Source organism: Taeniopygia guttata, chromosome 1A (genome assembly GCF_048771995.1).
Source record: "Taeniopygia guttata chromosome 1A, bTaeGut7.mat, whole genome shotgun sequence".
Lineage (NCBI taxonomy): Eukaryota > Metazoa > Chordata > Aves > Passeriformes > Estrildidae > Taeniopygia > Taeniopygia guttata.
This window is the reverse complement of record NC_133025.1, coordinates 23,340,161-23,366,521: the sequence shown is the minus strand read 5'-3', so window position 1 is coordinate 23,366,521 and position 26,361 is coordinate 23,340,161. Positions and strand designations below refer to the sequence as shown.

At 36.7% G+C, this 26,361-nt stretch overlaps 1 long non-coding RNA gene across 1 annotated transcript in view; it reads left to right on the top strand.

The window, feature by feature from the left end:
• Nucleotides 1-26,361, top strand: part of LOC115490930 (uncharacterized) — a 114,363-nt gene that overhangs the window by 17,328 nt on the left and 70,674 nt on the right. The window contains exon 2 of the long non-coding RNA XR_012052630.1: nucleotides 6,210-6,303. This is a non-coding gene — a long non-coding RNA (uncharacterized lncRNA). The remainder of the gene's footprint in view (nucleotides 1-6,209; nucleotides 6,304-26,361) is intronic.

Sequence of the window (26,361 nt, the reverse complement as noted above, 5' to 3'; positions counted from 1 at the left end):
GAAACCTTACTTCTTAGAACTGGTACCAATGGCAGTGGTCCTCTGGTTTGGTGGATGTTAAAAGTAGCATGTTAAAAGTAGCCTACTTTCCAATACTAACTTGTCCATTGCATATTTCCATCTCAAATTCCTTAACCAGGTGTCCTGAGCATCTTGCATAGAGGAGATATAAGTGCTAAAATCCTTTTAGTGTACTGGGAAAGGGTGTTTTTACATTGAGAAACTTTAATTTTAACCAACTCATTGACTTTGCAATCTAGAACAATGGATTAACATTTTATTGAAACCAATATAACTGATTTATTGTTCTATGAAATAGATGTATACAGTTCTTTAATAATGGATAACTGCAGTAGTCACATACAAGAATTAATGAGGACAAACTATGTCAAAGTTAAGGAGAAATTTTTGAAAAATGCTCAAGTGATAAAGGTAACTTTATCAATAACAACCACCTCTATGACAACACAAATGCTCAGTAACCCAAATTTCTCTCATTTTTTTCCAAAGATTTTTAATAATTTTTGTCTCAAATGACTATAATGTTCTTTCTGTGCTTTCCCTGCCTTCCTGGTACATATTCAGAGTGCCCATAGTTTGCTATACATTCCGTTACCTTAAAATGGATTTCAAGATGCTCAAAAGCATTAGCTAATGTTTTTACAGCTTAGCAAGCACAGCATGCGTGGTACAAATTAAAGCTTTGTGCTGGGTGAAAAGCCAGTGACTGCAACTATCTGTATGATGAACATTCTATTTTCAAAAGGTGCCAAAATTTGTCAAATTTTCTAAGGTGAAATATACTCCCAAATGTCAAAGTTTTTCGTAAGGGAAAAAGGAAAAAATCCCACCTAAATATTTTAAAATTCATACTAAACATTTTATTTCAATAAAGTAGAAATGTTTCTCTTAATCTTTGGATTTTTAAATATTTAGGGTAAAAAAAACAGAATAAATCTATTTCAAAATGAACTAACAAAATTATTTGCCTTGTAGTCTGTTTGAGCATATCTAGTTTTCTCAAATAGCATATACCAGGGGAGTTTAATTCCATCTAAAGCTTCACCACTCCATTCTGCTCTCTAAATTTACTGTTAGAAGACTCTTTCAATATAAACCTTGATTTAATCCATTACAAAACTGCCTTAGCTTGAAAGTTGCCAGATGTATTCTGAAGAGAAAGATTAATGGTTTACAAATGGGTTTTAAGTAAAATGTAGTTCTCAGATTTTAGTTTCCTGTTTTGGTTTCTGCGTGTTACTCCTTTATCTCCTTTTAGCTCAAAACGAACTTGTTTTCTTCTTAGACTGAAAGGACCCTTAATACTTCTATTTAAGGTGTTCTTACTATTCCTTAAATTAGGGGAATGTGAGATACTGAAGTTAGTAATGACCTTTGCTTTGGATAATTTTGGCTTGCTTCTGGGAAGAAGTTCCTTAGTTACTTTTCAGCTTGAAGAGAATCAGGGAGGGAAACCTGGAAACTCATTATTAATGACATAATTTGAGGATCATCACTTCCTGTCCAAACCTGTTAACATATCTGCTTAAATGCGGATTGGGTGCAGGAGGTAAGTGCACCCAAAGAGCTGATGTCCTGTGACATCAGGAATGTATTCCTCCTTGAGAATTCCCAAAGCTATTTCAGAACTCTTATATCCTGTGTCCAGCTGAATGACACTGTAAATTAAGCTGCTGTAAGCACTTTCAGATAGAATCCAGAATTATAAGCAAACAGCTGAGAACAGTTTATCCTGAGTAGTGAAAAAAAAACCAGCATCAAAAAGTAGCTGCATGAAAGATCAAAAAGAAGCAAATGGGTGGTGGTGACTGTGGAGAGCAGGGCAGAAGTAGAAGGAGACAATTTTTAATTCAGCGCATACTGCAGGCAGGCAAGGGTAGTGGCTGAAATGTGCACTGGGTTGGATGTCATCTGTAACCCACAAAGCAGGAACTCAGTGGGGTCTTTTGGTGATTCTGACTTCCTGCTGGTGTCCAAGGCAGCTGTTCCCTCTTTCCCTCTGTCCCTTCCAGTACGATGCACAGCATGAAAGAAGACAGCACACTATAGAGTTTCATTCTGCTTTTCAAGCACTGAAAATAACTAAAGCATGTAATTTATGAAGCTCCCTTCATTACCATACTTCTCAGTTTCTTCTAAAGTATATATTTTCTTAATTCCCTACTGACTCTATCACCTAGTTGCAGTTGAAGACTTTGATCTAACTGTAGTTTTAGACTTTGATAATGACTAGGAAGTTCCAAGGGATGCAAATTTCTATTATTTCTCGCATAAAATATGGAAACATTTGGATTTGTAAACAGAAACCACAATTTCCACCTGAGAAGGGAGCTGGAAGGAAAGCTGCACAAAACCGTTCACACAGAGACTGAAGGATGCAGATCGTTTCTGTGATTCTCACCCAAAAAAATAAAGTAATGAAATAAAAATGAATCAGTCATGGAATTATCATGGAGCTTGCACCCATACTCTGTTGTATTGGCATGAAAGGTATATTCTTCTCCTTCCATCCATTCTTTGTTGAGATTAGTAGCTATTTGAACAAGGATCATTTCTCATCTTCAATACCAGTATTCCATAACTTCGTATTTTTTTGGCTCTTAGCCTGTAATAAGTATGACAAAGATAATACATAGATTAAATTAATTTTAATGTCCTAAATAGAGTTTTAAAATTAATTTTAAATTTCTATTTAAAGTAAAATTTTAAACTTTTAACTTGTCCCTTAAGAAGGTTGACACTAAATCTGATGAATCTGAGTGTGCACTCTAAAAAGACTTTCAAAATTAAGAGTTAAAGTAGTTGTAATATACCACAGGATAAATGGAATTTAATATTTTTTCTCAAGTTTGCTATTATGTTTCTAGGTGTGATATTGTCTGCAATGCACCAAATTGAATTTCTAGAGCAGAATACATGTTGAAAAAATCTTTTTACAATTGAGCGTATATGAAAAAATGCAATCTCAGCACAAATCTGGAAATCTGAAAATCTGAGCCTCCTTTCCACTATGCATCATTTAGTGTTTCTATCAGGTGCTCAGCAATCTTTCCATGGCTCTCCTGTGATATTATTTACACATCTGAAAACAGCAGAAGAGATTCATATGCACCTCTGAGAAGAGTGTGGACATTTATTTCAGGTGACAGAGTAAAAGATATGAGAATATCCTTACTATATATGAATCATATCCATTTCTTTAGCACATATTCCTACTGCTCAGATAAAAAAGTGTTGATATTGAGTGGAGCTATTCTCTGGAATATTCAGAAATTAAATGTTAATGAGCTAATTTTATAGACATTATCAAAGTAAGTCCAAATGTAGATGTGGAGTGGTTCTTAAACTGCAAGAAGGGATTTTTTTTTTGCATACATAAAAAAGAAATATAGAATTTGGTTTCTAGGGGGTCTAAAAATGCATTTGTAGTTTTAATTTCAAGAACAATGAAACATGCTAAACAATTTAACAGCAATTCTGCCTGGTCAGATTGCACAATACTCAAGTGTTTTAGTGTTCTGATTTCCCATCAGTCACATTTATTTAATCATGGAATAATCACCAGGTCTCTGGACACTGTTGAGACTTTTCATGAAATACTGCTCTGCTTAAGAAAAATTCTTAATTTATGAAAACAATTGCTGAAAAGGTCTTTGCTTGGTCCTAACTTCATTCATTTTTAAATGCATACTTTTTTTTCTCTAGAGAAAAAAAATAGAAGCAGCATAACTAGTTCTAGCATAATGTAGGCTGTTCTGGCATAATGTAGGCTCTGTTGCTTATCTGGCTGTAGGGCTGTATGATGTGTTTATTAAAGTTTTGATTTCATCAGAATTAGTAATTTTTGTCTGTTTTTCTTAGAGTGATATTGACTTGTAGGTAATTTACTTGTTTCAGACACTGTAGGAATAAGTCAAGAGACATTTAGTCTCCTCTTCAAAGATTTTGCTACTGAAACTCTAGACAGAAAATGAAGAATTTTGTTGTTTTTTGAAGCTGTATTTTAGGAAAGCAAATGAAAACCAAGAACCAGATAATCCCTCTCTGACAAAACTGCCCTCTTGTGGTGTCTTTTATATGCTTTTGATGCTGTTTCCTGATGTTTATAGGGAACAACTTCTCCAAATTTTGCTTGGATAAACAAGAACACAAGATCAGAACTATAGCCACAGACTAACTTTTTCTTATGTTGTTTGGTGATGAAATCCTGTGCTCTCAGTTTTCCTTGATCTTTTATGAGGGATGTTTTTTTCATAATATAATCCAGCTGTTCTTTGAAATAGATGTGTACAAGACTAATGTAACAATTTCAGTTCTTCCCCTTTTCTTGATGATTCTCTAAGTCCACAATCTTCTTGTGCTGTCTCTCCACTATGTTCCTTAAGAGACCTCCTAGGCAGGTATAATTTTTCCAAAGCTGCTGAAACACCCTGCAAATTGCAAGAAAGGGAAACCACTTGCATCCACTTACCAACTGTATTCTTTCTCCTTTGCCTTGAAATTGTGACAGGGATTGCCACAAAATTAATATTGATTTCCAACATTTTATCAGTTGGGTGCTACTGCTACTGTGCCAAGTATCAGATCTCCATCCGTGTTCCATTGGGTAAATATGTAAATGGGAACCAAGTAAACTTTTCAGAAGTGCCTTGATATTAAATTCAACTGAATTTACAGGCAGTACAACACCATGATTTATGGAAGAATGGTGTGTTATATGCTGGGCTTCTCTCTATTAAAACTCTTAATGGCTTTGCTCAGTTTTGCTTTCACAATCTCCTCTTCCCAACCTTCTCTTCAACTCACATCTTCATTTGAATCTGCATTTGATCTTTCTGCTTTCTCCCAGCTATCTTGTATCTTAAAAAATGCAATAGATAACTTTTTGCCATCTGATGTATGAATTACTCCTTCTACTTAAATCACTTCTTAAAATATTCATTTTCTAGTTAGTCCCTAACTAATTGGGTCTACAAAGCACTTTTTACCTCAGGTATGGAGGATAATGTAAACAAGTAAATTGTGCTGTCACTATAATTGTATTTATTTCTCATGTAGTTTGCTGCACAGTTGAACAATAGTACTGGGCTTTACATATAGATCTAGTACATTAGATATATTAGCAGCAAGGCATCAGGCTGGCTGTATATCTGAAATTTATATTATTATATTATTTCATACAACCCCATAGCCCAAACTAGTCTAACTACCATTTTTGATTTTAAATTACATTATTCCATCTGACACCAGACTGGTTATTTTTCAAAAGTTCTAAGTAGAAGCTCCCAAGAAATAAGAAGAAAAAGTAGTGGTTTCAGGCTTTGAGAAATAGACCCTACAGGTAAAAAAAACAATGCTCATTTAGAAAACAAAGTACAGAAGAAATTCACCTCAACACAGGGAAATGACCCTAGTATTTCTCTATTAAGTATGAGGTTTTTCTAGATTATATATGACTGATCTTCAAGTATATTTGCTAAAGGAGTGGTTCTTATGACTGTAAGATGTTGATTTTCTCAATGTCTGTTTCTAAATGTTGAAACAACAGAACATAGCATTATGTATCACATTATTTTATGATATTAGCCTTGAATGGACAGAGGCTGGATGCCTTCTTGGGCTACAGCAGACCTAAGGGCTGGAATTTTTTGCAACTGAAGTCCCTTTCATAATGTAAAATTGAGATTAGAGAATTTTAAATGTTAAAAGAGCAAATTAACTACTGTAGAGGGCACGATGCTAACAGCTATTCAACACAGAGTATCCACAGAGATGATAGTAGAAAACAGACCAGTATTTGAAGTTCCTCTTTTCTGATTTAGTGAAGAAGCTCCGATCTCTGTCTTGTGTCTTCTTTCTACTTTCTTTTTCTTCAATGACATTTCATCAAGAAGCTAGATTCTTACAGATTCTACAATGTCCTTGAAAAAAAATAGCCCTGAATTGCTAAGAGTTTGGCAAAAAAGCTTCAGGGGGGTTGGCATAACTGAAAATTTTTGTATGCACTCCCTGTCCTACTTTCTGTGCAGTCATCCTCTATTGGTTACTTTCTCCAATCATGGGCTGGCTGTAACACTTGGCATTGTCCCTCCCAAAGAGAACTGGAAGACTCATCTTCTTGGCATGGATTTCTCACAGTTCAAAACATTTAAAAATTAGTAACTTCACCTGTCTCTGCTCTATTACAGAAAGGATGAAGAATCTCAGAGTTAACTCTAACCATATCAAGGGGTGGGACTGTACCTCCCCACTGTGCACAGCTCTCGTGGCAAGGGGAATAGGGTAAGTATGATAACAGTCTTTTTCACTGGGCTTTGGAATAGTTCCTAAATGGTTTGTACAGTCAGTGGGAGAGTTAGCTATGTCAGGGTGGCCAAGTCTCAGAGTTCCCAAAGCAAAGGCATTCTGCTTAGAAAGAGGTATACACAGCAGCATATGGCCTACTAATTAAAATCAGTTTTTTTCCCAAAGCTTAGAAAATGGGGCTTGGGTGCCAAAGCTGCAAATGCTTTTCTAATCTCATCTCAAAATTTTACAGGTCATATATAAATGAATACTTTGTTAATTATCAGTTTTGCTAAGAGATATTTTATAAATTTTACCTTTTTGGTTTTTTTTTTTTTAATATAGTTTTTAAAGGAGTGCCTACATATGCTAAAAACTGTTGAGGGTAATATTATAGTTATGAAAAAAATGAAAGCACTTCTACCAAAAGGGAAATTATTTTTGGTAATGTAAAAACATTAAAATTAGGAAACCCCTAGTCATTATATACTTGGAAATGTAAAATCAGTTTCTTCCCATTTCCAGCCCCCCTTCTCCCTGCATACTGAATAATTTCTACTCACTTCACAGTGGCAAAGACACACAACTGCAGTGAGTGTATCAGCTGCAGACTTATGGATAAATAACATTTTCTCAGATTTTGTGCTTTTTAAGAAGTACAATGCGCAGGTTTCAAAAAACAAGCATATGACAAAGGTTTTGATTCATACTGGGTGAATGCTAGACTTCTTGCCACTCCAAGCTGTCATTATAGAGACAGAATTATAGTGCAGACTCAGCTCTGACTGTTGCTGTCCCAGGTGGTGTTGTCTTCCTGGAAACTATCTTCACCTGCAGAACCTGATGTCTCTACCTTTTCAGAGTAAATTGTTGGATGTCCTTAATGGGCTTCTCAAATACTGTGTGCAATTCATCTCAAGGGTTTTTGGCAGCTGTGAGTATCCCGGGCCAACCAATTCTCCTTTCCTGTGTGCTGCTAGTCCTGTAATTGTATGCAACAGGAACAAAATTTTAAAAGTCAGTGTGCAATAGCGTAATTCGTCTTACAAATAGGATCAAATTCAAGAAGAAGATGTGCTAAGTGCAATGTTATTTAGATTTCTCCTTAGCCCTATTTTTGGCTTTTTTTCTCTGGCCTTCTAATACTGGCGTCTTACCTAGTTCAGAGGCATGTTGCCATCAGAACAGATGGGTATGAGTGTAGGTGGCTAGGAGGACATGTTTGCTCATCAAATGTATTTGTCGAAAGCAGCATTATCAGCCAGATATATTGGATCAGCTGTTCAGCCTGGGCTTTTAAATCTATGTTTAAAACTGCCACTCTGATAAAAAAATGCATTAAATCATAAAATAATTAAATGTTTATAACCCTTTGAAATGTGGCTTTTTTAGTTTGGGAGAGTCAGCATTTTTATTTCTTAAATGCCTGGGTTGCAATGGAGATATTATAATCAAGTTTCAGCCACAAAGTAAATAAAAACCCTCTGACACCACAGAGCTCTACCTGTTGGCAGACATCTAGATGGTACTGAAAAAGTCTATTGTAACATTTCATGGGAGAAGAGATCCTTAGGTGTATAAAGCACATCCTTAAATCCTATTACATTTTTACTTTTGTACCTTAGACTCAATTACTTAGTACTAGTACTAGAGTAATTTGTGGACATATATGTAATGAAATCTGCCTTAATTAGCGACGTATCACAAGATGGGCATTAATCAGTGTTTTTAAACTGATTTCCCCCCTTTCTGTTACAGTAAAATGTGTCAGAAGTAGAAGAGCTGTATAGTTTTTTAGACTGCACATACTTAATAATTAGCATTAATGTTAAGATTTTATCATGTGAGATACTTCATCTGATTTTTTAATATGCTGCACTGCATTAGAAGATATTAAACAGGGCAGCTGGCTAAGTGAATTAAATCTGTGTTGAAAGGTGTGGCTGCCTCATGGTTTCTGTCTCAGCTGTCTTTTCTGGTGCAGGTTTCCTGGTGCTTCAGGATAAACCAGTGGTTCACAGAGCTGGAAACCTACAAGAAGCACACAGTTAAAAACATGATGTAGCAGCATTTATGCCTATCATGTAGTAGATAGCATCCTCTCTTCAGGTTGCATAATTTTTCCTGCTGTCTTTTCAAGGAAGAGCTGAAATGCTGGAAAGATGTGTAGACTGGGGACAACAGATTGCTGTCCTCAGCTCAACACTTTGTTTTTAGATTTAGATTCTATGATTAGGCTGTGAATGAAATACAGTGATTCTTACTGTTGTCTACATCTCTTGTGTTGTCAATGTAGCAATAATCAGAATGTTGACCCCTGACATGCTATATCCATGCAACAAAAAGCATACAATGACAGAGCTTGCAATAAGGGCCTTTTAACTTGAGGAAAGTTATTACAGAAATATACCCTAAACAACTGACTCTGTGATCTAATTTAGATAAAAACTTTTAACTGAGTCTTAGAAAATGTCATTTTAATTTATTTTACATATTATAAAGGTAAGTTGAATGGTAAACTGAGGTCTATCCAACACAATAAACTGTGATATACACTGCTGTAAATCAGTTCCTGAAGATCAAATTAGCCCTTTTTTTTAATGAAACTTCAAGCCCATGTCCTCAGAAGTGTGCAGCTGCTTGACTTCCACTGTTTGGACAAGCCCTATATTCCCTTTTCAGTGTGACACTTATTCTTTTTGAAGTCTCTTTGAGTGTACATGGCTAGGCACATGCTGAAACAACTTTGATGGATTGTGATTATGATTTTCCTTACAAGTCAATTACCTGAAGTGTAAAGCTTGGATAAAAATCGAAATATGTGAAGCACCTGGGTACCTCTTGCAGCTCCAAGGCATCATAATTGCCTAGCTCAGTATTTCAGAGGAAATAGGAACCCACTGGACCCTTCCTCTGAAACAGAATGTGAATTAAATGACATAAATGAAACTTTTCTTTTGAAGCTGATTCAAATATGGTTTGCGCAAGCACAACCATTTATTTTCTGGAGATATGCATAAGTAGATTTGTTACAGATATTGTCTACTTCTTTAAGGGAAAATGGAATATTTGTCATTATTCCTGGCCTGCATTATTTTTATTCTTTACTGGAGTTTGAACTTTGATTTTTCTGCAATTAGAAGTGCTAGCAAATATTTCTAGAATTTCCTTTCCAAATGGAGCAAAGAGTGAATAGCAAATGGGCAGAAAAATTCTGTTTCTCATAAGCCAAGGGGTTTATAAGTTTTGTGCCTGCCAGAAAAAGTCAAGGAGCTACACCAGAAAGTGCTTTGAGGCTTCTTTCTCCTTTGGCATGTATCTTGAAGTGTTCTTTTTCCCCTTTTAAGTTGCCTTTGACATGAAAAAAACCCCTACACCTCTGAATCACTAGGGATTGTTTGGATCTCTGTTTCTTACTTTAAATACAGTGTCTTAAAAATCCAGTGTGCTCTGCAGACATTTATATTGCAGTTGGTAAGACCATAAATCTGTGCTATTGAAGATATATTTTAACAGTTGTGAACCACTGATTATCTCCTGCATGATCGTATGCCATGCAGATCATGTTAGGAAAAGGTGAGAGAACTATTGCTGGAACCACTCTCTTTTATAAAATGTTTAATTGCCTGTGTCCTAAAGTTCCAAGGTCCAGCTCTGGTTTGTCTCAGCTGCACAACCTTGCTCACGCTTCTGAGGAAGACTTAAGAGAAACTCTGTTGAAAGGTAAGAAGGATAAAATTATAGCCAGCAGTAGGAGAGTCGAGACCGGAATTACAAGTAGCTTACAGATTCAAGAGCATAAAAAGCAACATAGACAAACTCAAAAAAGTGGTCAAGGAGGAAAGGAGGCTAGCCGGGATCATCTCGTAATTGGTTCAAGTCATTGGTGTTGATGGGGCAGCTGGCTGATGGCAGCTTGGCACTGCAGAGGAGCCAGTCCCAGGGCTTTGCAGGCTGGCCTGAGCTCACTGGATCAGTGCCTGTCTGGTCAGCAAAGACCCTGAGGGCCCCCAATGGGCTGGGACCCAACTAATGTCTGCCCTTATGGCTCACCAGTCCCAGCTGCCTTTTGTGTGACTTAACCAACAAGCCAACACTGTTCGCTACTTCAACACTGTGTCCTGCTCTCAGAGTCTTTGTATCTGCTGCTGTGTAAGTGGGCACAGGCTGGTAACCACAAAAACCACGGCTGAAATGCAAAGGGTAAATTTATTAATTACCTCACTAACCTTGCTAGGATCCTTAAGCAACACCTGAGTGGAGGCACACAAGGATTGCTGGCAGCATCAGGCTTACTCCATCCTGGTGATTGGTGAGGCTGCTGTTTACACCCATTTGTCAAGGGCCCATGCAACCCATGCTGCGGTCTTTTCTCCCCTGTGGTCTTTTATAATCTATGAGCTTTGATATTTTCTTTCCCAACACTGGGAGCTCAAGCAGGTCTGTGGGAGTGCCTTCGAGCCTCTGTAAACACCTATGTAATCTCTACCCAGAGATCCTACTCCTCAAAACAGTCAGAGGATGAACAACAAAATGCATAATATATGTGGTTTTCCACACTGTTAATCTCCAGGCCTTGGCATTTCCAGCTTCAAGGTTACTTGAATGGATCTACCATCCTCTTTGCCATTCTTCTGCTTTTAATGCTTTCTTCCCAACAGTCACTGAAGGTGCCCAAACATGCCAGTCCAGGAGAAGGACTGGGACAAAGAGCCTTCTTATTTAACCAGGGAAAGGAGAAATTAAAGAAGGTGCTGAGCTGGTGTCAGTGTATCTGGGGAATTCTGTCAGGGTGTTCCTGACAGTTGTGCTGGTCTCTTCCTTTTGTGCACTTCCTTCTCTTCCTAGTGTCTGCTGTGTAAGAAAGGACCAAGGTCACTTAAGTGCCACTTCCTGAGAGGGTATTCACAGGTCCATGTTCTGATTAGGGCAGATGTGTCCTGCCTGCTGGAGAGAGGGGCTCCAGCTCTGCTGAGAGACAAATGACTGAGGCACATGCCCTTCTTCCCAGTGTATCATTCCCTGTGATGCCATTCAGGGCATCTAGAATTTGAGGACATCAGTACTCCCAGCCTCCTTTGGAGAGTCTGAACTTGTGGGGACCACTGGTATCACTTCTTGTGCACTGTAGGGGCATACCCTTTTTCTCCCCATCATTTTCACCCTCTGAAGAATGAATGTCTTTTTCTGCTGTAAAATGAACACTTCTAGTTTTTAAACACAGATTTTCCACACAAATTTAATCACTTTCAGTGGAAAAACCCTTTATCCACATCTTCTCTCAAAAAGGGTGACACCTGAATTAAAAAAATACCACAGTGTGTGCTGTAGACTCTGAGATGAAAAATTTGTATAAGAAAGCTGCAAAACCCATAAGTATTGTTTTGATTCCACTGAACTGCTTGAAAACATTCAGCCATAGCACTGATGTAATCTGCAATTTAATACAAAGTGATAAAGTAGAAGGAGGGTCATAACCGTGTATTAGTATAGCTTATGAAAAAATTATCAGTTGTATTGACTCTGTATGGACTAATGACTTTATCTGTTGCCAGTGAATTCTTTTATTTTATGTATTTTTGTTGTGATTGCAGAGTGGAAACTAACTCCAGAATTCAGGGGGAAATGACTGCTCAAATGCTTTGGTGAATCATTCTAAGCCTCATTCAAACAGGGATGCAGCTAAATGAATATAGATATTCAAAGCCTGTTTAGAAACCCCTGACATACTGGTAAATTAAAATGACTATCTCATTCTCTTTTGTGAATGAAATTATTCAGAGTAGCTAAGGGGAAATGTCATTATGTGAATCAATTCAACACTTATTGATTAATCTTGCCTCTGGTGTTAGAAGTTTTCCCCTTTCATGTTAGAATATACAAAAATCTCAATAAATTCTAAGACATTCTTATGCTGGTAGGGTTTGAATCAGTCTCTAAGTATTTGGAACATAGAACCGCATTTTTGCTTAAGACAGGATTTTGGTAATCACTTTGTAACAGTGATTGCTGTGTCTCAATGCAGGAAAATGGAGTTTCTTAAAATAAGAAAGACCAACCTGTAGCCAGCTCTGAGATCTGCAGTCTCATGATAGCTTTGGCTTTCAGCAGCTGTGGCTTCACATTGTCACTTGATTTCTCCTTAAGTCTTGGCCAATCAGGTGATGGAAATGTATTCTAGTTTCAGTACAGAGTATCAACAGGCGTGAGGACACCTCACCTTTCTCCCAGCTTAGTGCTTTTTTCAGTCTATAAACCATGAAGCAACTGATGTTCCTGCAAAATATCACCTTTGCATTTTGACATAAGGGAAAGACAACTTTAAACCTGCCCCTGAGATGGAAAGAAGGAACTTTAAATCAATAGTGGACATGTCTAGCCTGCAAAGCAATCCTTTCTGGCAATTATCCACCATATACTTTGGGGACAATATCCTCTTTCCTTATTCATGGACCCTTTGAGAGTGCAGGAGGGGACAGCATTTGCCCTTTAGGAAAAAATCAGTTTTTGTCTGAAACTGCCATTTCACCCTCTTCTGCATATGCAGTTGAGAGTATCAGCACTTATCAATTTTCTCCACCATTGCAAATATGTACATCTCATTGCCGCTTAGATGATGCCAAAATGAAACTTGCCTTTCCTTCTCTGCAGCAGCACTGTCAGGGCATATTTAACTTTGCCCTTTCATTGGAAAATGTTAATGTATGGTAAGACTTGGACTCTGCACCAAAATAATTCCAAAGCTTTGGTGAATATTAGGGTTAATTTCATAGCTGTCCCTATAGATAGCATAAAAGCCAAGCATCTTCAGGCTTTGAAATACTTAGTTCTGTTCAATAAGCCATTCTGAACAGATAATGCATTTAGTAGGAGACTTAGCTTCAGATCAATACCAAGCATTTACATCTGATCTTGGAATTTTACCAGTAGTTCCAGAACCTTTACCTCCCTCTGATACGCTACGTCCAACACCCACAAGTAACCTCAAAACATCAAAATTGTATTTTTTTCAGAACTTTTGTTTTGCATATTAAGGAGGTTCTTTTAAATTAAGAAATACAATCTAAAAGCAGAGTTTTGATGAATGGGCACTAATTTTACTTCAGTTGTTTATGGTAGGTGTTACTTTATTGCTGAAATATTTGGGTTGGCTTGTTGGTGAAAGTTTCCATTGTACTGGCTTAAATTTAATATGAATCTGAAACATATAATTTCATCTTTCAGTAATTCAGAATATATTTTACATTCTCTTTATTACATAGCACATTACTATGAAGTTTTTGACAAACAAAGTCTGCCTGTTGAAAGGGGATTAGAGTGTCTGTTAGATCACAAGCAGTTTTTTCCCTTCTACTTTATCACCTGCCTCTCCCTAGTAATGATCAAGTACTGAATAGTAGTTAAAGTAGTAATACTAGGAGATATACCCTTAAAAAAAATCCCAAACAACCCCCCAAAAAAATCTCCAAATAAAAAAATACCCTCTTAGCATTTGACCAATGTAAGTTGTTTTCCTGAGTCTAATGTGTTGTTCTCTGGTACCCACAAGTACAATGAACAGAAGTGCCTCTGGATTTATTAGTCTGGCAGCTCCTGTAAAACTATGACAGAATTGCTGAAAAAACCTATCATGCTCTCCGTGACCTTTGCACAGTAAAGCTGAAGAAATGGGAGTTAATCCTATTGACCCCAAGGTTCTCCTCCTTGCATTTGGAAATGCTCTAGGTACTCTAATACTTAATTTGGTTCAAGAGCAGATTACAAAGGTTTTTTTTTACTATTACTGCCATACTGAATAAAATGAAGGTGATCCCGTTAGTGCTTTTGATATTGGATGGGAAGATTTTCTGGAACTTGTTCTTAAGCCTTGATTTTTAGATTAGAGGGGATCTAGTTTCAGTGAAGACATTGGAATATTTGTTTCTTTCCTAAATCTGAGGAAGTGATGCTGTCTTGTTTACCATACCAGCTCAACTCAGAAATTTTTTAGTTTTTCAATGTGTATCTAGAGTTAGTTAATACTTGGCAGTTTACAAGATTTGTTACAGTGTCAAGTTTTCCATGTTTTCTCTCTTTAAAATATTAAAATGAAAAAAATATTTTTCACTTTCATTTAATTGGCTGGGTGTTTTTTTTTAACCTGTTAAAAAGAATATAGTGCTTATGTAGTCATTATTCTAGAGGGGGCAGGTAGATACTTGTAATTTTAGCATCTTGTTTCAAATTTTGTAGTCTGACAAATTTCTGCAATATGGTGCTGAATCTTTCTATGAAAAATATCTATATCCAACTGGATTTCCCTTTTGGATGCTTCAGCCAAGACAGCAAAGCTATTTCCAAGAACAACATTAGGAGAAAATACCAGGGACCTTTCCTTAGATGCTGTAGATTCTCTGTGGTATTAGATTAAGCAATAGATATTTAGTTTGAAGCTAGCCTTTGGCTTAGCCATGTGAAAATTCTCCCAAGTGTGGCCAAGACACAAGCTTTCAGCTCTTTGAGGACTAATATGAAGCAGAATAAAATGAACTTGAGAAACACTACTCATTGGCAGACTGTTTTCCCTTTCAGAGCTCTGAAATTAAGCATTCCACTCCTCATGCTCTCTGCTTGTGTCTCATAACTGAGGCATGTTTTTTTGGAGTTAATGGTGTTACTTGATATTCTCTGATATAAGGTTTGGGTAGGTTCTCTCCTTCTCCCTTTCTTCCTTTCCTGTCTAGATTTATGAATTATTGTTTGTTCTGAGGCTGACAGATAAAGCAGAGTCTCCATCCTTTCATCTTTCCTTTACCCCCTTGCAGTGAGAACCTGCAAAGTATCCACCTGGAGGAAACATTCTGTTGATATCTCATAGACAGGGAAAAAATTTTTATGGAGTGTTCACTTCAAGCACTGTGCATCAAAAGACATCTGAAATACAGGCTGAAGATTCAAGATCTGTCTTCAGTCTTCTAGCAGGGAAAAGTCACCTTTTTCATTATGGAAGTAGTCACAAAAACATGCTGTCAAAAAGTCTCCAGAGAAGTTAATTTTCTCTTGTCCAAAACCTGTGAAGCAATAACTGTATTAACCAAACAAAAATTTAAAATTCCCAATTTACAAAGAAAGAAGAAAAAAAAAAAAAGGAAATAAACTCCTCAAACCACAAAAATGCTAGCTTAAAAAAAACCCCATAACCATACCATACCTGTTTGGTGTGCCCTGGATATCTGAGAAAAGGTGAAGCATAGTTTAATCTGTCCAATGTGATAGCAATTTGTCAGATGGTCAGTTTTTTGGCAACCTAGAATTACGTAGTTTAACCCAGGGTTACCTAGGCCAACCTAGGACACTAAATGAAATCAGATAAGAATTGTTCAATTGGAATTTGAACCTATATGGCTTGTTTCTTTAAAGGCCTTCTCAGTACAATATATTTCTATGATTTCTTTGCTGTAAGTGAATTCAAACTCCACCTATAACTTTAGCTGTCTACCTGTTTTGTGTCTTAAGACAAAGTTGTTTTGTCAGTTACATCAACCACATGTTTGTTCCCATCTGTCTCAAAGGTTTCTTTCAATTAAGCTATAGCGTCAGTTTTGACATCCTCTGGTTACAGAACCATAACCATCATCCTATCCCTAGGCTTTGTTTAGAAATATATTAGCCCTGTGAGACCTAACTTTAACCTAAATTGAACCAATATGTATCTTAATGTCAATTCTGTATAACAGTTAAAAATTAACTTGCTTCTGTGGTTTTTGATTTTCTGAAGCCACCCTAAAAGTTCAATGAAAATCATGATTCAGATGAGTTTAGGAAATCCAAGGACAAGACGGCTGTCTTGTCCTTGTCTGAAGTTCATTTGTAAACCAAACTAGAAAACAAACACCACCTCCCCCTGCAACTAAAACAGCCCCCTCCCCCCCCCCCCCCCCCAAATTTTCTAGTTACTTTTATGTGCAAATAACTCTTTAGCTGAAGTTCTGTAGTTTGGATGAGTTTAGGGCTATTGAAAGTCCACTTAAAAGATAAGGGAATAAAATGTACTTTTAGCCCTGTGCTTAATATGACATCTGTTTTCAGCTCAGCCTAAAGGTCTCTTCTCAATAAAATTTAATCTACCTTCTGTACCTGATACCCATGAGAATTGTTCAAGCCATACCTGCTTAAGTTTTATCCTGAAGTATTATTTTTTGTTGAAAATGCAATTTAAGATTATATTATTCTGAATATATTCTTCTGAATCCTAATGCTAAGCTTTACTATAAAGCAACATCTGTTTTACATGGGGATCTAAATTAGTCCTCAGTCCTACTGCTAACAAAATGGTTCAATTCACAGTGTTCTCACCTCTACCTGAAGGGCTGCTTTTTACAAAGTTTTGAGGGTTACCCCAGTAGGCACAGCCTCATACAGCTATTTATACTCCCTCCTTCTCCCACAAATGGGATGCAGGAGAAAATCTGAAGGATAAAACTGAGGAAACTCGTGGGTTGAGACAAAGGCAGTTTAATAGTTACAACAAAGGCTACTAATGCAACCAAAGCAAGCAATTAATTCAAGCTCTCCATAGGCAGGCAGGAGTTCAGCCATCCTGAGGAAAGCAGGGTTCTGTCAGATAAAACAGTCACTGGGGAAGACAAATGCCTTAACTTCAAACATTTTTTCTTCCTTCTTCCTGCAGTTTTTAATGTTCAACATGATGGGCTATACCTCTGATTGCCTGGGTCAGCTATCCCAGCTGTGCTCTCTCCCAACTGCTTGTGCACTCCCAGTCTCCTCACTAGTGGGCTGAGAGGCAGAAAAGGACTTGACATTTAAGTGCTGCTTAGCAGTAGCTAAAGCATCAATGTGTTGTCAACCCTCCAAGTATTTTTTAGTTATTTTTAGTCTTCAGCATTAAATCCAAAACAAAGACCCATATATACTATGAATACAATGAATTCCAGCTCAGCCAAAAACCAGCAGACAGGGTTAATATTAGTTTCCATGTGCATTTATGTGACTGAAGCCTAACATTGGTCAGCCTTTTTTTGGCAGTAAAATTTCAGGTTCTGCTCAAATTGGCTCTTTCAAAACAAGCTGGACTGAGGAAACTCCAATACTTTGTTTGTCCACACTTAGCCTGAAGCTAGCTCAACCAGGCCTAGCCTGAATGGTGACCTGATTGACCAGCCATGCGTCTTCTCACTGGCTAGATCTTCTAGTAGGGTTTAGCTTCTGATTTTCTTCAGTAACTTATGTAGTTCCATAGGATTTCTGGGATTAATCAGAAGAATAAAATCCTTTCATTCAGCCTATTTTTCTGTCACTAAGACCAATGCTCTCATAGATCCAAACCGTAAACCAAGATTTAATACACTGCAGTCTTTCCCCCTGTACAAATAGCAAAAATTTCTTTCTGAAATATTCCATGATAATCTTCACTCTTCACAGATCTAAGTTACTGACCAAGCAGTCAGACCCATGTGTGAAAGAGCAATAAGTGTCTTATTATCTTCCCTTATATTGCTATAAAAGACCTTCAAAATTCAATCAATAAACACAAATCTCTCAGCTTCTGCTTTGTCAGCTTGTAATCTCAGCACAGTGCTGAATTTTTTTCAAAGGCCATGTAACTACACCTGGTTTGGAAAATAATTTCTCTTTCTATCAGCTAGCATTATATCTGTAAACTTTAATGGACCCACCACTGAATTCAAATAAGTAGACCTGAATTTGAAAGACATCTAACTCTGGTTTAAAATTTAGATCAAAATTAGGGTTAATCAACTATATTTAAATTAATGCTAGCAATATTCCATCAGCTCCTGCTGCCACCATTCCTCATCTCTCTTTCCCAGTTTTTGTAGAATGATTAGTAATATTATTGACCAAGCAGTCAAACTGAAAGATGTGCCTTTCTACTTGAGGCAGTCCTCATTTCACCCTGGAATCATCTGCAGAACTAATTAGCCAACAGAGCCCAGGAACTTTCACCCTAGGATTGTGACCTTGGACCTTGACATTTATATTAATTGTAGTTAAGATATCTACACACACAGCAGGACAAATAACTGCATGTTACTGTTAGGTCTTTTTTTATTACAGTAGGATTCCTAGAATAGATAATACAACTAATTATTCAATCTAAATTTTCCCAAGTCCTAACCTTATTTATAAGACTAACTTGTATATAAAACATAAAACGGCATATCATAAGAAACATAATTCACCTTTTGTAGGTTCATCACTTAAAACAGCATTTCTATATGTAGTTCTATTCTGATTGCAATTCTAAACTGAGTTTTAGTTTATAACACCAGCAGAAACAGTAACAAGAGTTCAGTTCTCCTTTGACCTGTGTAAAAAATGATTTAGAAACAGCAAAACATAGCAACTCACACTTGTTTGTTCCTTAAGTTTTATCCTGACTTTTAACTAAAATGAGAAGTATATAACTTCAGAACCCACTTTATTATTACTAGTTCCCAATCTATACTCCTCCAGGCTCTTCAAAATCCCAAAGGAGAGACAATTTTTCAGTTTACAATATTACTTTCAGTCTCATGTTAAATCCCAGCCTTAGACACTGACTAGGCAAACCTGTTAGCATTGGCCTGTCACCAGTAGTTTGTATGGATTTCAGCCCTCTTTTGCTTGGAGTCTTGGTGATTCAATATTAAACTGGGTTTGGAACATGCTATTAAAATTGCTCTTATTCAAATCTTAATCTCAGAACTCTCCTTTAGTGTGGATTGCTGAAGCCAGATTGTTTAAATTGGGACCTTAATATGCAATCTATTCAGAGGCCAGGGCTCATGTTACCTTTCATCCAATCTATAAAGACTAGAGTAGCATTTATCCTTGTTTCATCCCTATAGATTTTCCAAGATCCATGAAAACATTCAGACCATCATACTGAAGACTTACCCCAAATTTTAGTTTTAGCAGTGATCTTAGTCATTCATCAGATGTGTTTACTTAGCCACGTAACCCTTTCTTTCTTAATTGCTGTATGTAGGCAACTTTTGCAGTGTGCAGACCCATGATAAGCAGGAAACATCTTTGAGATATTACTGGTTGGATAATGTGCACAATAGATACCAAATATGAGTAAACTACTAGTGGTAAGCTCATGATCCTGGTATTTCCCAAGCCTTTGCTAACCAGTGCAAATGCTGGCATCCCTCATGCCTTGCAATTGGCTGATCATCACTCTTTTTGGGCTTGTATCTTTAGATTCTCTTTTTTTCTTTCAGGTTTTATACCTTTTGGGCCAGTAGTTGTATTTTCCCTCCTGAGCTCCTGATCTGCCAACTATTACTGTTTGAGCAATTATATTTGTTTTTTTATTTTGCTTTCCCTGCTGGACTTCATTGCATACTTTCTCACTTTACAAGACTTTTCTCAGTAGAACTGAGCCAAGGTCACACTGATGTTCCCAGATAGACACTGGATCACAGACAGTGAAGCAGTGTTGCAGCAGAAGGTCAGCAAGACCTCTGAGTGTGTCATGAGGAGTCAGTGTTCTTGTGGGAGCCCTGTTGAATGTGTCAGTATGTTGATGTGACTGCTAAACAGTAATTCTAACCCTAAACTGAAACCAACATTGTCTCAGACAAAAGAATCAGAGAACTTGTTGACATATGCTCTTATTGAAAGCTGCCAACAGTTCAGGCTTCACTAACAAAGTTACTAATATTATGCTTTCTTATATATTACTGACAGCTCTAAACAGAATGATAAATCAGGAATTCTTTCCACTTTTGTACCACCGTTATATCATTAGTTCTGTTCACATTATTTTTAATCTTAAATATGTATTAGCTATCAGTTAAAAAGATCTTCAGCCTCCGTTTTCTCAATTTTAAGGCTAATCCCAGCTATCAGAGAACAGACTGGCCTTCAGGATAAGATACCTGAACCAGCTGGAATCAGGTCTTAACTTGCTCTTTGAACTTAGTTCTTAAATTTCTTTAACTTATCTGAATGCTAATTCTAACCCACACTGATATATAATCTGGGAGAGGATCAGGTTACCTCATTTAAGAGTTATTAATACTGGCATATCAAGGCTTGGTCCTGTAGAAGTCAGCTGTAAAAACAGTTGTTTAGCCCATTTTGCAAATCCTAACTCTTACCATAATGTAATCCTAACTCAATTTGCATTTCAGACTGTGTTTTGAAATTAGATATAAAGGTAAATCTTAATGCTATGAGAACTCATAAAACAGGTGGTTCTTGGATTTGACCAAGCAATGATGGGGCACATGTGAATGTGGAAGTTTTGCAGATGACCTCCAGAGGTCCCTACCAACTCTAACAATTCTCTGATTCTGTATTAAGGGTGTCACAAAAATCAGAGTCAAAATGGGCAATGCTGGTGTGTGGGATAATGAAGCTCTGTCACCATTGTGACCTTTTCTATTACTGGATGATACTACCTGATTAGATGACTATTTAATACAGTTTAATCTAGTAGAGAGGTTTTTAAAAAAATCCTACAATTCTCTTGTCTAGATAAAAACTTCATTATACAAATTTGGCTTTCCAAATTTGGTAACTGATAGTAGTGGGAGTACTGGAGTCTTTTGTTTGCTTGGTATTTTTGTTGTATTTTTGTTGTTGTTGCTTTAATATTTAAAAGACAAGAAAATCTTGGCTATTTATAAAAATAGAATCAATATAAAGTAAAAATGAAATAATTATAAATAATTTCTTAACTCCTGAATAAGAAACTTGACGTACAAGAACACTTGGAGAATAATGTTTCCTAACCTCTAATTTTCAGCAATTCTATGGACTGTGATCAGTGTGGACTGCTGAAAAGTATTTCTGTCCAAGATACATTTCTGGGACATGTGACTGTCTTATGACTGCTAAATTTAATGCAGCATTTTTTTACAAGGGAAAGTCAAAGGCTTTTTTCTTTCCTCCAAACTAAATATTCTGAAATATATTTGTTTTGTAGTCAGTATTTCAATTTCATGTCTTTACTAATATATAGTTGAATCAATATTGACTAAACTAATAGCATGCATTATCAGCAAAATGGCCAATAAACAAGGAATCAATAGGTTATTTCTTCAAGAAGCTAAACTGATGAGAGTCAAGTAAAATTATGGTACAATCTTATTTACATACAAGGAAGGAGATGAATTTCTACCTCCTGAGCCAAGAAGTAAAAAATAATACAAGCTAATTTTCTTGTTCAGAAATACAGATATAGTTTGTAGCAATCTCTGCTTTCTTTCTGCTCTCTTTCTCCCAGATTACTGATACCCATCAATTGTGTGGAAGGTCTGAGTAAGAAAAACAGCAGTTGTCTCCCTTCCTTCAGACAGCACAAGTACTTCTAACACAGCATAATTTATCTGGTGAATCAGTTGTGCAATAAGGACTGGCAGACAGTTGTTCCAAAGTTCTCTGAAAATGGAACCAGCTTTAAAACTGGAATCTGTACCAGAGTGTTGCCTTACCATGCTATAGATTACAAATATACAAATTTAAAAAATAAATCATCAATAATATTCCTAAATAATTATTGTAGAACAAGACGAGTAAATAGGAAAAAGCAAGACTGGAAAATTGGGAAAGTTGCAATATAGTCATCAGCTGAGGAAGACCCTTGTACTAAGTGACAATTTGTAGGGCCTGTCAGTGACTTTCTGTGAGTAGGCAGATGTTTATATATTTTGTAAATAATTGCACTATGTATACTATTTGCTCAGATTTATTTTTAATTGTCCTTTTTTATGGTTGAATAAAACCTGAAAATGAATAATAAACACAACCCATGGACATTTATCTAGCTTCCTTCTTCATCATCAGCCACCAAGATCTCAATTTTTTCTTGTCCATGGACATATCAAACTTGTAATTTCTTAAGCAACTTGCATTGTAACAGAAATCAAGCTAAGAAGAAAGTTCTTAATGAAATAACGTGTTTATTGGGAAGCTCGTATTTGGCTGTATGAAATTTAGAACCCCAGAGGCTTATTTAAACTCTTGTAGGCCTTCACGCATTGTGTGTTTATATACATATCTATCTATAACTAAAAATGCCTATTGGATTAGTAAGTCATTGCCTCCAAATATGAAAAAGTTGTTCACTTACTGTTTTCCTGGTTTTATATTTAACTAGCAGTAGCAAGTGATTAGTCATCTGTACAGCATAATGTGAACTTTTTCTAACATTATCTAGTGTATAGCCAGAAGAAAACTGGCATGTCTGTGAAAAAAATAATTTTTCATCTTCCCAGTTAATGATCTTCTTTTTTTGTAGCTAGATATTGATATAGAATAGTTAAAAATACATCCTTAGGAAAAAAAAATCCACCAAAAACTCAACTTGACCCAGAGAAACAACCTTTTTGTTTTTATGTCTATAAAGTGGTGGTAACATTCAGTTCTCAGGTGCAGCAATGATGTAGACACAGAAATATTGTGTAGAACAATAGTTTATTTAGAAAAGGTCAAATTCACCCCAGCCAAAAGTAGCCTAAATGAAAACATGTGTGATTTTGTTAAAATTTCTTCATTTTGGGATTGAGGCATCCTGAATTCCAATGTAGTCAACTGAATCTTAAAAATGGGATACTTAAACTGCCATGTTTGGTAGTTACTGAATAACTCAAATTCCCACCATTGCAAAAGAAGTTATCTTTATGTTACGACTGGCACACTAAACAAAACAGTAATTGAAGGTGATAACCCCTTTTAGATTAACTGAAAGCAGACTATGAGAAAACTTCCACTTCTTCCTATTATAGACTAGGGTAATAAATGTTCCTTGTTGACTCTTTATTTTCTTACCAGTTCCTGTTCAAGATTTGTGATTACTGAAATGATATTATAGAGATTATAGACAAGATCATATATTTTTCAGCTTCTTCTGTAGAGCTGGGTGGATATTTTCCATCATGTTTTTTTGAAGCGCCTTCAAGCACAGTTATCTATATCACAGTCATGAGGAGAGGTTGTCAGAACCTGCAGGGTTTCTGGGAGACTACAGGCTCATAAGGTGAACTGGAAATAAAATGATTAAAGGTTCAGTGTGTGTGTGTGATTGTGGTTTTTCTATTTTTTTTTGTGTGTGGGTTTTTTTTTTTTTTTTGTTGAATGAGCACTAATATTTTCTTGTCTGGAACTTTCTAACTTTGAGAATTGGCCTTTCTGTTAATAACTTGGAAAAAGACAAGTTGTAGCTGAAAGTGCTTTTGAATAGAGCTCTTCCTTGATTTTCCTCAGGCTCTATCCCTAGCACATGTTATTTTTCTCACATCAGAGCTGTCCATCATAAATGTTTTTCTTTGTGGTAAATGATATATCAAGCTACATGTTGTAAGTAATACAGAGTTGTATGGAATTTACTAGTAGTCTGTAATATTTACTCCATTCACTTAAACAGCAGTTGTACACAGATATACTGCCTTGTTTATCTGTACAGTTTTTGCCACTAGGATATATCCAGAAAGTATATAGCTGTAGCAATTGTTGTCATATATTTCTAGAGATAAGTTTTCAGACATTCAAAGATGGCTATCATCTGAGACAAGCAGACACAAATTACCATGATTTAGTGTGTACTTCTACATAATCACATTTTTTCAAGGTCTCTGAGCTTTTAAGCTGTCTGCCTCTTTCAAGCCCATACATTTATATATTTCTATAATGTAGACCTCCCTGTCTTAGCATACCAATGTAAATCCAAAGTAACTTCATTAAAATCACTGGTGGTAGATGAGAAGAAAATTATTGTGAGAGATGACTCTGCTGTATACCTGCAGTCTTTTTTATATATGGGAGGTATAAGACATGTCAGCACTATATTAAATTGTTGTCTGTATTTTATATTCACATGTCATTACTACTGCTGAGAATAAACTTCTCTGCCCTCTTCCATGCTGCATCATGCATCATGAATGCAAACTAATTGCAGTAGTAGTGATACGCTACAGAAATATATATGTAAAATATATGCTATAAATATATATATAAAATGTGTACTGTGGGATGGGAATTCATTCCCAAAATTTAAGATTAGAGGAAGCCCACATACTTGAACCAGGACATTGGCAAACCTCAGAGCAAGTTTTTGATATTGTTTGCAAGACTATCTTCCCTATAAGTAATGCTAAGCATGTATGCTTTATGGCACTGTAGCTGGGTCACAGTGAGATCATGTAGTCATTCCCTGCAGCAATAGAAAGAGATCTGAGGAGGGAAAAGAGTCAGATGCCAGTAAATTATTTTATTAATTAATTTTGGGGTGGTATAGCCTTTCTTAGGACTTCTGTTTCAAGACATCCTAATGACCTAAAAGTGGATCTTGAAAATGGGTCTGTGCTTCTTGCTGAAAATCATTCCACTGGCAAAAAAAAGGGCAATCACATATTTCTAGCCTGCTGTGCGAGATGTGCAGTACTAAAGTGGAAATCTGATACCAGTCATGGGCTAAGATGGCAGAGTTTAAAGCAGTGAAATTCCAAGTTGTCTATTTCTAACATAATTTTTTTTTAAATTATCAGGAACTTATCTTAATAATATATGCTCAGTGATGAATAATCTAGTAAGGGAATGGCAGAGAATACCTGGAAAATGATATGGTAGTGTGGTAACTGACACAATGATATAACTACTAGACATATTTCCTTTTGCATCAGGAGATTTTTCTTAAGTTTGTGACGTTTTAGGATCTTTAAATGAAGATACATGTCACTCTCACATGTATCTCAGGCCAGGGGGATTCATTTCCCTGTGTGATACTCTGTTGGTTTAAGACAGTTTCAGGGGAGGATGCTCTAAAATGAGTAATCTCCCCTTTTAGTTTTAACCACACCGTTTTTCACTAATAAGGAGAGACAAATATGAGTAGATATAAGTAAAAAAGTAACAGTTTACTTAGAGATGAAACAGCAACAGGCAAAAAATAATGGTGCTCATCACTAGTTATAAAGTTGCTGAATCTCCCTGACTCCCTGGGTGTTTGGGATACAGAAAGACAGGGCTGACTAAGGAGGAGTTTAAAAGATGGCTTAGTGCAATATCAGTCTCATGGAAGGGTTAGACTATTTGGTTGTTACATCCAAAACCATCACATTAGAAGCCTTGCATCAGAAGCCATTATAATTCTAGTTACAATGTCTTTTATAAATTTCTTATCCAATCAGCTACTTCCACAAAGCTTGCTAGCACCATCATAATCAATTGCTAATTGCTATGTTTTTCATGATTTACTGCAATGTGTCTTTTTCTATCCAATCATGCAACTCTACAGAAACTTATTATATCTTCTACCTTTTATCAAATCTATAACAATTCTATTGTTAAACTTTAAAATCTTCTACTATCTTGCTTAGCATTTTTGTTCACTTATATGAGGCCTGTATTTACATGCTTAGGACATATTTCTGTTTAAACTACAAATCTTTATTCTTCTTTAATGTCTGTTTCATTTTTCTATTCTAAAGCTTGAAGCCTTCTCCAAGGTCTTAGGCCAAACACTGTATCCATCTCTATCTCTGAGCTTGTATGCTGGAGGCCTTGGGAGCTTGTATTTCCCACTCCTGGGACCAAAGAGAAACAAAATGGCAGGGAAACCTCTCCCTCAAGGTGGTGTGCTCCATAGATGACCTCCAGCAGACAAAGGCACAAAAGGGACAAACCCTTCCCCCAAGATGATGCGCTGAGCAGACAACTGCATGGACCAAGAGACAAAGGCAGAGGTGGCAGACAAAGTCCTACAGGCTCTGCCCTCCCCTGGGAACAGAAAACCAGGAAGGCAGGAGCTTATGAAGCAGTTCTGGTGCCAGATGGGGGGTGCTGGCCTTGCAGTGTCAGCCTCCCCTGTTCTTGTTGGTGGCCATGGCTGTGTGTGTGTGTGTGTGTGTGAGGTCAGTGCTGCTGCTCAGCCTCCTCCTGCTGCCCGCTGGGCTCCGCTGGTGTTGCTGCTCAGGTCCCTGCCTCAATGCAGGGGGAACAAAATCGACCAGCCAAGCACCATGGAATGGTGGCCTAGCCCTGACCAGCTCCGCACCGGAGACAGGTGTTGTGAAATGCACTCTGAAACAGTTTTGGATTGCAGAA